This window comes from Chroicocephalus ridibundus, chromosome 6 (genome assembly GCF_963924245.1).
Source record: "Chroicocephalus ridibundus chromosome 6, bChrRid1.1, whole genome shotgun sequence".
NCBI classification, from domain to species: domain Eukaryota; kingdom Metazoa; phylum Chordata; class Aves; order Charadriiformes; family Laridae; genus Chroicocephalus; species Chroicocephalus ridibundus.
Window position 1 is genome coordinate 18292413 of NC_086289.1, and position 14148 is coordinate 18306560.

Genomic DNA, 14148 nt, shown 5'->3' on the forward strand with positions numbered 1-14148 from the left:
GTGTTATTAGGGGCACTATTCCCTGTAATTTAGCATAAAACTATTTCTCCAACGTGTTGTTAGGGGGCACTGTGCTACTGGTGGTACTGTTACATGGATATAAGATTGAATTTTGGTCCTGACAATTTTGTAAAGATCCTGTGACGCCTTTTTGCAAGATTGTACGTGTTACCCTGGTGTGTGCTGGCCTGATTCCATTTTGAGCAATTGCTTCTGTCTACAAAACTACTCCCTGGAGAGCAGAATCAGGCATGGTATTATTTAGCATTTCCTTTCCTTAATTTGTTACATAGAATTCTTTTAAACAGTCAGAAAGCAGCTTTATTCCAACTGGCTGATCTTTATTCTGTATCATATTTAATTTTAAGTGCGCTAATATTGGAAGCACTTTTCCACAGTTCTTGCCAAAAGGAATGCTTTTCCAGACTAAAATCTACTTATCTTAATTTCACATAGTTATCTCTATTCCCTGCTCCCTGTAAATTCTGACACTATATCCACCCTTAGCAATTCATTTTCAAAAACTTTCCATGGTTGAAAACTTTCTTAGAAAGGATTTACTACTTCACAAAATTGCTAGTATAAGTGTTACTTAAATAATGAAATGAATCATTAACTGCATATGGAGGGTCTTTAGCTTTCTGCATGATATTTTTCAGCACCATTATAAGCCTGTCAAAGTCATCAGAAAAGAAGTGTACAAGGAATTCCATACCAAATTATCTATATAGTAAGAATATTTTTGCTTTTAATAGTTTAGTAGATTTTTCACAACAAAGTAATGAAAAGGCATTTTGGAAGGGAAAATTCCTGAAGCAAATGTATTACAATTTCTCCTAATAGTTAGAAAGGACTTCGTTAAAGTGTATTTTTAAACCAAAAAGTTAAAAGATAGAGTTATCTGTTACATTCTCACAGTTATATAACGATGAACAATATCTACAATGGAGTAAGTGTGGACTATGTGAGTAGGATATAGGATCGTGACCATAAGATTTGTCCATGTGATACGTGTACATTAGGAGTTCCAGAATTCAGTATGTGAATATGTATTCTGCCAGACTTCAAATACCACAAGTCTTGCCTTGACTAGCAGCCTTCCTCTTTTAAATTCTTTTTTATTCTCCTTTTATTATCAATGTTAGAAGTGACTAAACATCTTCCAATTTGTACTAAGTCAGTTTGGTTGAAGGGAAAGGATGTTGAGAGATTTTGGCACCATTTCTGTCATCCAACAAAGTGGTATAAATCCTTGCGGAGCCTATGTCTGTTTCAAGGGAAAATGTGATTTCCAACTATGCAGGAGGGCAGGGTGTGTACATACTTGCTACAGGAAATAAATAATATTTTTGTATGTTTTAAGCACCAGCTGTCCAGCGTGTCACATAAATAGGGATTATGTTGCTAATGATAGCTCTCAGTTTATGTTAGCAACTTACACTTAGAATTCTCTTGATGCAAGTAATGCTTTATAGAGGATGCTCTGTATGCCATGGGAATCTAATCAATTTCGGATACTTTATAAACAGAAAAAATCTGGGCAGCTCTCTTTATTAGTTTGCAATTGGAGCTTGTAGATGTAGAATCATTCCAGTATATTTGTTTTGGTTTTTACTACATTTTTGTGTGCCTCACCAAAACCATATAGGTATTGCAAGCAGACATTAAAAACAACACTTACCATTTCGTAAGGATTTGCAGTGTTTTCCCTCTCTTCCTTATTTCTGATCCATTTCTATCTTAATAGGGTGGATGACAGTTCATTTCAAGAATACTTAGAAAGGCAACAGAGCCTTTTTCAGAAAGTTCTTATAAAAGGTCATGCTTCTGTTTTTTAGTTTGAATTTGATACTTCTTCATGAATTGCAGGATATGAAAGATAAGGAAGTAGGTCCAGTGGTCAGGTTTTACCTGCCCACCCGGACTGTGCCCTGGGGTCAAACTCCTGATATTGGCTGTTTGGTACAGAGGAGCTGATGACAGGTAGGGGCTGATACAAGGGGGAAAGCTTGAACCGTATCAAAGCTAAAAGGCAGGAGATTTGGGACTCAGTGAGAGACTGTAGCTAAAAGATGGATCAGCAGGATTGCCCTCTTCTTAAAAAGCAGCTGACCTGCAAGGGAAAAGACTTTATCGTCCTGCCAATCACATGGTTGCTAATGGAAGCCAGTTATCTCAACAACAGCTTACTCTCTCTCTGTTGTACTAGGGCAATGTGTAAGATTAATGAGGATTGGGCAGTAGAACATTGTAGCACATTTTACTGAAGAAGTCAAGTCACTTACAAGGAGCCAGCTTGGAAGACAGAGAAGGAAGAGCTGCACTGGGATGATTACCGTGGGGGGAGGAGCAGCTTTGAAAAGAATTGCCATAGGTATTTTTGTCCTAGCAGTTCCTGATCCTCTGTCTTTCCCCGAAGACAATGTATGGTCAGCATGTTGTCCTCAGCAAGCCCAGTTCTTTCCTTCTTCCTTCCAGAGATGTAGAAGAGCAAACAGAAAGAGAAACAGTTGGCATGAGAAAAAGTTGCTTCTAAGAAGAGTGGTTAGTAGCGGGGAGCTCCAAGAGGCCAAGAATCACGAAGGGGCAGGCACCTACCACTGTCTTCCTTTGATGAGCCACCTCTTTCTCCTTATACTATCCCCTCTTATGCTCTTATATAAGTCATACTTAACACGCTCCTTAAAGATCTTAGTAATCCATAGAAAGCCTAGTCAATAAAGATTTTTGTGCTATTCCCATAACCATAGTATCTGAGCATCTCACAGAGCTGACTTGGCGTCTAATCTCATATAGTGCATTTGTTCTCTATTCTGTTTTCTTCTGCCAGGAGGAAGGCTTTTATGAGCATAGATGACTTTCTGATTTTTGTGTTTTGACTGTGCTCTGCTATATATGTTTGGCAGACAAGACAAAAAGTAACTTTCGGCCGGGGGGTCACAATTTCTGAAGATCTTAAAAGCTTATATATCACGTGGAGTAATCTTAAAAAAAAAATGAATCCAGGATAATTTCATGTTTGAACAGTCTTGTCGATGTGAGTGCTTTACTTCAAATGGAAGAGTCCGTTTTTACTCGCTTCATGCTGACTGGTAGGTAATGAGCATAGTCAAAGACATACTTGTCTTTTGCAGCACTGGAAATCTTTGCATCAATAGCAGACAATTAATTATTCTCCAAAGGATATATTTACCTATGTAGTTTCACCCCTGGGCTGATAAGAAGGGATTGCGCTTCAGACCCAGGAAGATGGGCAGTGGCTGTGGAAAGATAAGGAAGCAGAATAACACACAGCATTTTCTTAGAGAGATGCCTGAAGTTTATTGCAGGGAGAACACCAATACACAATTCCCCATACTAGTAGAGAATCACATGGCCATGATCATCTAGAAACTTGCAGCTCCAGTTAGTTTGGCAGCTCCTAAAGCAGCTACTAAGAAAATTGGGATAGATTCATGGTTCTGTACAGCTGCGGTAATTGTCATGCCTCATGGCACTTGTCTTCGTGTATGACCTGACCTCATACCTACGTGCACTCTTTCACCCCACTTATTTAAAGCCACAGAGGGGCAGGCCAGCTCAGCAAGGCGATTATCAAAGTGGCATGTGCTGCTTTAACAAGGCTGGTCTCTGGCATCTTTTGAAGATGACCCAGCTCTCTTGTGACCTGCATCGCTCTCTGAATATAATCTCTTGCTACTGTCTATATAGGGAGCCTGGGTAAATAGTCCAGTGGCCCAGAGTGAGGTGGAATGAACTTTGGGGATTTTGCTACCAATTCAGATCCTAGGTCAATTGGAATTAACCTTCAAAAGTAAACAGATCTTAGTTTGTCCTACTTGAATTAGTCTCTAAGGAAGCTCAGCCTCTGACATGAATTAGTTTTGTCCTGGTTATGATATGTTCTCCGGTGCCTAAAGTCTAGGGCTACAGTTCTGCAGTATGAGGCAGTTTCTTGGATGTCCTGGACACATAAATACTGTGAGGAAAAGGCCTGAATCTTACAATTTGTGCATTATTCTGTGGAGAGAGAGTGTAGTGGACAGGAACGATAACCTCATGGTAGCCTGCAAGGTCAACAGTTGGAGTCCTAGGACAAATTTCCTGGTTCTTAATCAACTGGGTGGTAACAAATGCCTATTCTTGAAGTCAAATCATTGCCTGCAGAGTTACAACCTAAGCTGCAAAAGTAGCTTGACTTTTTTTCACTTTAGACTTCACGAGTTGTTTCTACTGCTTCTTTCCACCATGAGCACTACTTCAGTTTCAAACAGGCCTTCTGCCTCTGCTGTCTGATCTCAGACAAGTACTCAGCTAGCTTGACGGTTGTGGAATTTCCTTATTTTGCCAGGGATGAGGAGAACTGTGTCTCATCTGTGTTCTTTTGGCACTTAAGTACATGTTGTTAATATCCTCCAATTGCTGCCAGTGCTGGTCCTGCAACAGGGGCAGTCGTTTCAAGTGAACATAATCATATGCCATTGGTCACTCCATAGTTAAGCAAGCACCGTAGCAGTATCTCCACCCACATGGTAACGTAGAGTTTACAGTCTGGTAGTGATGTGTCCCAGCCTGTGAAACCAAAGGCTGTGAGCGACAAGGTCCATAAATTCTGCATAGGTATGGGAGAAAATTCCCAAAGATTTTCTGCTATTTCTGTTAACATTTTGCTAACATTAGAGATAAATCAGACTTAAAGTCATAATACAATCAATGTGATTAATATACAGAATAATATACCATGGAAATATTAGAAGATACATTTTTGTCATACATTTTGATTAAGACGTGTGTAAATAAGCATGTGGATAAGCACTTCTATGAGCTCGAGTTATTGTTAATACACAGTATGTATTGCTTCTAAAAATTGATACTTGATATTTAAAAGTATAATACATTTTCTTCTGATTCCAAAGCATAATGGAAATTACATTGATAGTTTCTTGCGTTGCTTGTCCATTTATTTTGTAATGCATTTTCTGGTGTATTGTTGGTGAGAAATATTGCTAACCTTCTGAACCGTAGTGTTGCATGCAACAGATATAAATTTATTTGAAGGAGCAAATTCTTACTAGTACTTACTGTAGTCCTCCTCTTTCTTCTTTGCTTCTTATTCATCACTGGGAGATGATGCTGTCCTCCTGATAAACTCAGAAGTAATTAATTGTAGGTGGGAACTGTGTAACAGATCACTGGGCTTTAATTCCAGCCACGGGGTTGTCTGCCACTAAAGGCAGGCTGACAGCTCAGTCTTCCCCACTGTTTTGTTTGCAGTGTTTAATTTGAATTCATTTCCTGTGGTACTAACAGATTTCAGCTCTGGCTTGTCTCTGATTCCCCCAACCTGAAGCATGCCGAAGCTCTAACCATCTGTCTTCCCTGTGGAGAACGCTTTTGAGGCCTTCAGTAGACCTCAGAGAAGAAGTTGCAGCCTATTGCCAAACCTGTCCACCATGACTCTTGGAGGGCAAGGGCCTTAAAGGTGTGCTGTGGCTTCCTTCACAGGCTGCCAGCCCACACAGGGTCTAGGCTTTGAAATTAGTAGGGTACACCCACCCCTAGCCTCTACTCCACAGAAGAGTCTTGACCTGAAAAAACATCAGGATTTTCCAAGAGGGAGAAATCCCTAACAGTATGCTTAGCACTAAGTCTTAAAAACTTCAGAGTTTAAAGATAAAAGTAAGCCTCTCTTTCATAAGGCAACAGTTTGAATTTTTAATTAGCAAGTAGTATAGAATATTTCATCTTTCACTTCCTGAGGGAAATGGTTGTTGCGACTTTCATCTTCACAGAGGCTCTTTCACAATGCTTACTGATCCCTTTCCCGCCCCCCTTGCACTCCCCAGCTTCTCTGAACAAGCAGAGGAGCATGTTACATCTGTAACATGAAGCCCAGCCTCAGGGTGCTATGTAATGGGATTTGTGCTTCTCTAATTTTCAGTGCAATGCTGCTTATTCAGCTAAAGAAAGGAGCTCAGATTTCAGACAGCAACGAAACAGGAGTTGCACCTCTTTGGATTTCAGACCATAGATCCTTGCTTTGCTGGGGGTGGAAGCAACGCTCTTGCTGGCCTTCGCTTTCTCCACAAATTGACTCTGCGCTACAGCAGCAGGAGGGCTTGAGGCACACTGTGAGCAGAACAGGGACGCTTTAAGGCTCAATATCTCATGTATTGGTATTATACGGGGACAGCATGCGTGTGCATACCGGTATTCAAAATGGCACAGTTATTTGAGTGGGACTGCATGCTAAATGTGTCTTACTGACTCACAAAGGACATACAATAGGACATACAATGTCTTTTCAGAGTACTGTATTCTTACAAGTAAGCGGGAATTCTTCATACGAACGTGACAATTTGTTTGTAAGCACTTATGTTCTCTAATGGAATCTCTTACTTTTGATTTCTTTTCAACTAGATTCTTTGAAGCGTGTAGGCAATCACAGTAGGCTCAGATCACAAGTTGTGTGTATAGATATTTGTGAGGAAGATCTCAATCAGTGCTCTGTACACAGAAACAAACCAGCTCATTACTTGGATGGGGTTTATACCTGCCAGCTGGTAAGAATTACGAAGCTTTAAAAACAAATGCACAGAAATTAGCAGCAGGGGGTCAAAAACAAGCATGGCTTTGGATACACTATCTTGATAAGGATTTGCAGACTAGAAACAGGATGGCAAGTCAGTCATTTCCCAGCAGTAGGTATTCCTACCCTGTTACTGCCGGGAACTAAGAGCACACATGCCAGGTATCAGGTGTATGTGTGTTCTTTGGGACATTAAATCATTCATCAAATTCAGTGCAAAACAGATTGTATCCAGTTCAGCATCTGAACGCCCCTTTTTCAGCAGAGAAGTGCAAATAACATACTGGTAGTGTACCAAGTTTTCGTTCTAGATCCTGGCTTACTGACAATGAGGGGGCATACCTGAAAACAGGTTTTAAAAACTCAGTGTACAAATGCTGTTATATCACTTCAGTAGCCCTATTAATGCCTTACTTAATTAAAATTGTATACATATGGCCATTTGATGACAAGATACATTACTCCATTTATGGCAAAAACCATATCAGTTTCTCCAGAGGAAAGTATAGTATAGATCGTGCACAAAAGACTATGTGGGGAGAGTTATAATGCTTAAACTGAATGTCATCATCTAATTGACAGTAAAGAATGCTGTAGGTACCTAAACCATGGAAGTTATCAAAAATAAGAAAATAATTTTGTTTCTTTAAGCCAGTTCATTTAAGGGATACAATTCTCTTAGTTCTCCACTTACCGAACCAGACATACACAAGAATTAGGTGAGCTGACAAGAAATCTTTACTGTGTATTTAGAAAACGACAGAACTCATGAAGCACTGGCTCAGCTTGGCTTAGAGCCCTGCAGATAACAGCCTTTGCATAAGAACATAAGCCTTAGTTGAGCAAGAGAGGGGTTTTGTTGTTGTTTGGTGAATTTATAGTTTTTGGAACTGAGACAGGAAATGACATTTATTGATCTCATTTGTCATGTGCAGGTGAAACACTTGACTTCTTAGAGCAGTGCAGGGGAGTTTCAGCTTCTAAATAACAACCATCGTAGAAATTACTAAAAGTTTCACTGGAGACATTGATCAAAGCAGATATTACCAAAAAAAAAAAAAAAGGTAGACAAAAGCTGCTGTCAAGTCTATTTAGATGGACATACCTGAGTCCCTATCTGATACTACCAATTGTCACATTTAATCAGCTTTCAACTTTGATAAGGCAAGGTTTAGAAATAGTTAATAAATTCATTCAAAATCTGCAGAGCTGCTGTTGTGATAAAAAATTCATATATCTGGAAAACCTTTCTGTTCAAGAGAGCATATCCCATAGTTACAGAGGAATTCCCTGTAAGATCATGATGTAAATGACACTAAAACTGTATCCTTGGTAGTTGAGTGCATATACCAGTTATACCCTGTCCATAACGCCAGAACCCAAAGGCTTTGGTTTTCTTGGACAAGATACTACATTTTTTCAATAACTAGCATGCTACATGTCTGGGAAACTATTCATAAAGACATAATTTCCAAGGACACGGTGAGAGAAAGCACAAAATAAGCCTTGTCTGGAGAAGGTTTCTATTCTTTTGCAGAAGGATCTGTTGGTAGACGTGTTTCGGAAGATCCACTTTCAGATGATTTCTCAATTAACAAATCTCTTACTTGAATTAGAAGAAATTGATCGATGTGCCTACTATATATGTAAACTCCTACTTGACCTTCCTTTGCGTGACTGATACATATTGCATTCAGTGGAAGTTATTCAGTGGAATGAAGTTTCTGTCTAGTTTTCTTCTGCTAGCAGTTTTGCTCCCTATCTGATACTCGCCTTTATCGTTGTCACGTAAGAAATTATATAAATGCAAGGAAGGAAGATTTGGGTGCATGACTTTCCTGAAGTTTGTGAATACATTATATCAAGCTGTTGTCTTCCTGCTGACAGCCAGTTGCTGCAGGATCTCTACCATTGTGTCTGGGCCCTTCTGTAGCCCTGAGCTGATGGATGGAGTTCGATTTTGGAGCCCCCAGCTCCACAGGACTTCCTCTGAATCCCATGGGTGGTGTGTGGTTCCTATGAGTAACGAATGAGCATTGTTAATTGAACAATGTAAGAGAAGAAAATTATTGTTTTCCTTCAAGTTACTTGTTATTTGTATTCTCTTAACATCTATGAGCCCTAGTCTCCCATCAGGGAGCCATGGGACTGGTACCTGCATTAGCATATTCAATAATTTCTGCCCCAAAATTGCTTACATCCTCCAGCCTTAACTAAGCTGGTAGTATCACTGGTATTTAGTATATACTGGGCAACACCACTAAACCCTTAACCCTACAGATTTGCCTTCAGTATTTTTTCAGTTGCATCAATTGACATATTTAGGTTCCCTTCATTCTCTAAATTGTCTGACAATCACAGGCAGCGGGCAGACTATCCCATTTTTTTCCTTTTGCGAGTTTCTTCTGTGAGAAAGAAAGTTAGTCCGTCTCTTCTTTGGAAGTCACTATAGGGCAAATGTAAAATCCAGTAAAATCAAAGGGAACTTTCACAACAAGAAATCAAGAATTTTTCTCTGCTGCAGAACAATAACAACACAAGGAAGGAGTTGCATAGATGTAGTATGGACTTGAATAAGTGAAATGTAGTTAATGAGTGTTTATTCCTTTGAATCATAGTGTCTTAGAAAAAAGATCATATCTTCAAAAGTGTTTGTACAATATGTACCATAATGTGCCACTGATCTTCAGCTGAGTGTTTTAGCACTGCAGAAATACAAATAAAAAAATATTATTCTTACTATCTGACTGTCTCCAGTCAGTCAGTGAAATTTGGGAGATGAAACCCTCATATTTTCCTTCTGTTAGTACAAAGACACTAATAGGTAGCAAAAGAAATTATTGAATTTCGTACTGTTATGTAAATAACTGGTTTCTGAATTAAGTGAAGAAATTGTACTATAAGCAATATGATTGCACCAGCATATTCTTAGGCACAGTTTTATACCATACTGGCTTATACTATGTTAACATATATGTCTGTTATGGGTGTGTCAGCTTTGGAGCAATTTGTCATCTTAAAAGTTGCACTTTTTTAAAGAATACTGAAATAACAGATAAAGTTTACATACAAGATTTACATATAGGTGATAGTTTAGAACCTAAAGAAGTTCTCTTCTTGGAGAGGATTTTCCCTAGAGCGTTACTAGCAAAGGAACGGCACAACGTAGCAGACCCTGCATTCATAGAAAAGAATGAAGGTGGGAGAAAAAAGAGTGAATATGAACAGAAACGCAAAGAAATTTTTAAAAAAAAAAAGGTCAAAAGATTAGTAGATGAAAGCAGTAGATGATGGGGAGGAGAAAAGGAGAACTTAAAGATACAGGATGAAGGACAAAAAAAAAAGAAAAAGTCAGTCCCTGACTATAAATGTGTACTTTATTGTTCTTATCCTTTTGTTTCTATGTTTGTCATTTTCTATGGTTTATGCTAAGACTCATTAAGAACATTTCTTTTTTTAATCAGTAGAATTTTGAAGATGTGTTTTTACCCAAAGAAAAGAAAGGACTCTCAGTACACAGTTAATGGTGTATAAAGTCCATGAAGCCATCAGGTTGCCGTATTCCCAGGAGAACGCAAGCTTTCCCGGTTTCGGTGGCATGCCTCCAGGAAATCGTTCCAGGAGGACACACAATTAGCCCACACTCTTCCAGAGTGCCCAGTGTAACATGATGCAGTTAAACCAGAAGACAGTTTTCATCTTTTGACCCTGTGTCAAACATGTCAGTTGAGTAGCTTACCTGAGATCTGTAAGAGAACATAGGCCAGCAGATATTTTCCCATAGAAAAGAACATGCAGTGGAGACACACAGACACACGCAACTTTAAAACTTGACTTATTTTTGAAGTAACAGAAAAAGTGCTGAGCCAGCCTTTGCAAGTGGCACAACTCAGTGCATTCAGATTATCCTTTATTTTTGCCAGTCTAAAGTTTAAATAAAATTCTTTGCTCTTGCTTAGGATGTACAAGAAGGACATTAAAAGTGTCTCTTTCATTTTAAGTACTAACAAGATATTGAGGCCTGTGGAAGGATAGATGTGATGATTTCACTGAAATGCACATCCAAATTATAGTTTTGGATGTAATAGGTTCAGTATAGTGTCTAAGTCTTGCGTCCATTGGCATAGTGGATAGTTTAAAAAGTTCACAGTGAAACAGAATGGTGTTGAATAATTCCTAGACAGAAATACACAGGTAACCAGGACGTGGGGGGAACACAGTAACTGGTAGATTGAAAAGGCACAAGCTGAAAACTCAAATGACGGTGTAAAACAGTCCCCATAGCTTAATTAAATAAAACCAATAATGCGATTTAAACTTCTTTGAGTTAAAATTACTTTAATAAGGGTGTTAATTACTAGAGGATTAACACTGCTTACATGTGATAATAGATGTGGTCAGTCAATAAAGGGTGAGAATAACGTTCGTTTAAGAAGCAAAAGAATCTGGCACAGGATTACTCACCAGAAAGGGATAACATTTCAAAGTGGCAAGTAAAATCAGGGGAAGAGGTTTTCAAATTGCAAGAGGCATTAGACGCTGAACAGTGCCATCATTACTCAGCAAAAGTTCCATGTATTTTGGGATCTATTTGAGTTAAGATATGAAGAGTAATTATTACAAATGACATGTTACATATTTTGGAATTTTTCTCTCTTCCAGAGTAATTTTAAAAATAATTTTTCAGATGCGACATTTTAAGAAAATATTACCATCTGAGACGTAATGAGAAGAGGGATATTGTAAGGAAAAAAAATTCCCAGGAGAATAATTTCTTGTAGACGTGTTTCTTAGAAAAGCAGTAATAGTGGACTATTGACATTAAGCAGAAAGGGTTTTTCCTAAAATGTTTGCAAACATGGCAGCAGGAGAAGAAAGATCTTTTGCAAAAAGCCAACAAAAACAAATTCTGAGTTATCTGGGTTTCTTGTTACTGCAACTTACTGGGCTCAGAAGCCTTTGCTGAACCAAGTTATCTACACAAGAAAAACAAAAACAAGTACCAGGATTTTATACGGCCTGTAGTGTTTGCTGAAATGTTTTTAGAGTCATTTGATAGATACAAATGTGGAAGTAAACATCTTGTAGTAGCTAAAGAAGAAAGTGAAGGTTGTCCATGAAAGAATATGAAACTTCTGTCTAGTGGTTTTGGCTTTGCTTTTAACTTGTCTATATTTACATTCCAGAGCTACTGATTGTGGAATTCCTTGTCCAGTGGTTCCCAGGTCTAGTATAGCTTTCCCTAAGGGATGTAACTTCATCTGCTATGAAGGGTGGTTACGCAGCCGTACCCTGAATGCACTACTTTGGAAGAAATAACTATCTGTTTACAGTAAACTCATGATGAGCACATCTGTAAGTGTTTCTGCCTTGTGGATTGCATTGGATTTTTGTTTCTGGATGCAAACAAAATGATGCTGGTTTCTGGCCTTTTATGTCTTGGATTTCCATGGCTTTCCACATATTCTAACTTGGCATCCAAGATCAGCTGAGATTCTTTACTGAACAGTTTCTATATTTGTATCTGCTTCCTGCAGAGGCTTTTCGGACAGGTGCCTTGTATCTGAAATGCTGAGGGCTTTGATGGACACATAAGAGGAGAATCTGGAGCACTGAGACTGGGATTTTTTTGTTTGTTTGTTTTAGATCTGCAGCTTTTTGAGAACCGCACAACTCTTAAAAATAAACCAAACCAAAGCAAAAAGTTATAGATTAAAAAATAGTTAGACCGTTGTGTTGAACCAAACTATTTTCCCCTACCTGCTGTTAGAAACCCAAATTACCTCAGTGGAGATGATGTGTTTCATAGTGCACACTAGAGATCACTGACCTCTGTGGAGACCAAATGCTGCAGATTCAAGAGATGCTCATAAACCTTATGGACATGATGTATAGCGTCTGTTAGGTTGGAAACCTTAGTCTCTGTAACAGTGTAATTTCGGTCTTTTTCTTAGATGTAATTTCCTCTGGTGTTTTGGTCCAATTCAGAATACGACAAGAAATAACTGGAAAGCTAGGAAAAGGAAATACCCCGTTCTACCACTGAATCGCTAATTCCCAACCCAGGTCGGCAGCTTCCTGGGTCAGTTCTGAGTTGCAGCTTCACACCAAGAGTTGAAGTGGCTCGTCTTTGCCTCCTGTGTGAGCACAAGCCTGATGCTGTGGAGCTGTGCCGTGCTTACTTGTCTTCTCGTAGGCATCGGTTTACATTCACATGCCAGGACCGTGTATCTAAAAATCCTTTCTTCAAGGCTAGAAGTATTCCTACTGAGAATTAAACTTGGAGTTGTAATTATACTTGTGCAGATCTCTACTGATGTTTAGTTCCAGGGTACAGCAGCCTGACTTTATGGATCAGATGTGTGCATATACAAGGACAGTTTGGATTAGTTTATTCAAAACAGCATTTGTCAGAGAATGACTATTCATGGTATAGTATATATACTGACCTCTGGTGAGACTGAAAGCATCTAGAGTTACTCACATGGCTACGGCTAAATTTTAAATATGACAAATGGGACAAGTGTTCAATTCCAGAACATAGTATGGAAGTTGAAATGGGCTTGTTTTGCGTTTAAATTTTAGTCCAGTTGCACCAAGTTAGATGATTTTTAATTAGCCCCGCCTTCTCTAAACCAGAGAAGGGGGTTAAATCCAATTCTAACATTAGATTTTGAAAATTTTGAATACATCTTTTCAGTGAAACACATCAAATGTATTTTTACAGGAAGGATTGATACGAATGATCAGTTTTAAATCCCCAAGAAACATCCTTTAAGGTACAGCACCACATCATGTGGCATTTATGGCATTATTTTGTAGAAGATCCAAGTACTTTAAAGCCAGCCTCTTACAAGTCTTGTGCAGTTGGAAAAAAAACCAACAAACAATGCTTATAGAAAATTTATTTAAACTTAACTGTAAAAAATACCTCTTCAGTTAATAATAGTTTTGGTAAATTTCAATGTTTAAGTCCTACTTGCAGGTAGCCACTCGTATTTAAAAAAGAAAAATAAAAACAGAAGCCGAAGGAAAATGACAGCTTAAATTTAACTGTGCTATATTAAATGCTTCATAATTTTAAAAACTGAAATTGTATTTTCAAAGTCTCATTCAGGTCAGAGGCGAATGTCCTGTTTTGGGGGGGCTGCACTTGTCACCCCTGCGTGCTGTTTGAGCGTGTACGCCTCTGCGTCAGAAGCTCCAAAACAAAACAAACAAACAAAAAAAAACCCAAAAAAAAGGTGAATGACCTGACCATTGCATAATACACAATTTTTAATCCACACAAATTTTATCATTGACATAGTTTTATGCTTTGTCTAAAGGGACTTCGTGTACGGGCTAACGGGCTTGACCGGAGCAATTTGGCCCGAGCCCGTGCCCTCTGGAGCCTGACTGTCTGCCAGGCTCCTGCTTTTCAAACTCTTCCCTGTTTCTAGACTCAAAAGACGGTTCTTTTGCTACTAGTCCAGCTTATTCTTTAATGATGAAGAACACACTTCATAATAAACATTTGCACTGTAATTAAACAAATCTTCTTTGAAGAGGTATTACTT

General features: G+C 38.7%; 1 protein-coding gene across 9 annotated transcripts in view; it reads left to right on the plus strand.

Annotated features, from left to right (window-relative positions):
• The window catches only part of EXOC6 (exocyst complex component 6), a 99135-nt gene that overhangs the window by 72854 nt on the left and 12133 nt on the right, over window positions 1-14148 (plus strand). The gene's annotated exons all lie outside the window — the stretch shown is intronic.